The following is a 511-nucleotide window of genomic DNA, read 5'->3' on the forward strand; positions in this document are numbered from 1 at the left end:
GGGTTTGAACCATCAGCCTTCTGGTTAGTAGTCAAGTGCCTTAGGCACTATGCCACCAGTACTCCTCTTATAAGCTTAACAACTATGTATTAAGCACATGCATAAAGATGACACAGGACCAGGCAACATTTCATTCTGTTATACAAAAGGCTGCCATGAGTTGGAGCCCCCTCAAAGCAAATAACAACATGAAACGTAGTGACAGGATTCTTTGGGTGTTGCAAATGGTCAGCATGCTGGGTTGCTAACCAAAAGGCTGGAATTTCAAGTCCATCCAGATGCACCTCTTAATAAAGCCTGGCAATCTACTTTCACAAAATAAGCCATTGAAAACTCCATGGAGGGCAGTTTTCTCAGATACAGGGGATCTACTCAACAGCAACTGATCTTTTATGTGGTAATAAATGGGAGCATTGGTAGTTCAGGGGTATAATTTGCCTTCCATGCAGACCAGGGTTTGACTTCTGGCAAATGCACCCAATGCACAGCTCCCACCTGTCAGTGGAGGTTT

Source organism: Orycteropus afer, unplaced genomic scaffold (assembly GCF_000298275.1).
Source record: "Orycteropus afer afer isolate SDZICR_OR568_19922 unplaced genomic scaffold, OryAfe1.0 scaffold00072, whole genome shotgun sequence".
Lineage (NCBI taxonomy): Eukaryota > Metazoa > Chordata > Mammalia > Tubulidentata > Orycteropodidae > Orycteropus > Orycteropus afer.